We start from the raw sequence: 484 nt of genomic DNA on the forward strand, positions 1-484 counted from the left end.
CAGTCACAGAGTGACTGTTGCCCAAGCTGGAGTGCAGTCTGGGTAATTTTTGTGTTTTTGTAGAGAAAAGGTATCCTCCCTCTGTTGCCCAGGCTAGAGTGCAGTGGTATGATCGTGGCTCACTGCAACCTCCACCTCCTGGGTTCAAGCAACTCTCCTGCCTCAGCCTTCTGAATAGTTGGGATTACAGGTGCCCACCACCACGCCCAGCTAATTTTTTTATATTTTACTAGAGATAGGGTTTCACCATGTTGGCCAGGCTGGTCTTGAACTCCTGACCTCAAATGATCAACTCACCTTGGCCTCCCAAAGTGTTGGGATTATAGCCATGAACCACTGTGCCTGGCTTAGATTTATTTTTTTTTGAGCAGATTACATGTTTCTCTGAAATGAGGCAATATTTTCTGTGATAATGATAGTGATCATGTTAAAGAATGGCCTGATCTAAAGGAATCACCATTTTGTCCAAACAGGTGATTACTGG

Source organism: Mandrillus leucophaeus, unplaced genomic scaffold (genome assembly GCF_000951045.1).
Source record: "Mandrillus leucophaeus isolate KB7577 unplaced genomic scaffold, Mleu.le_1.0 Scaffold145, whole genome shotgun sequence".
Classification (NCBI taxonomy): Eukaryota; Metazoa; Chordata; class Mammalia; order Primates; family Cercopithecidae; genus Mandrillus; species Mandrillus leucophaeus.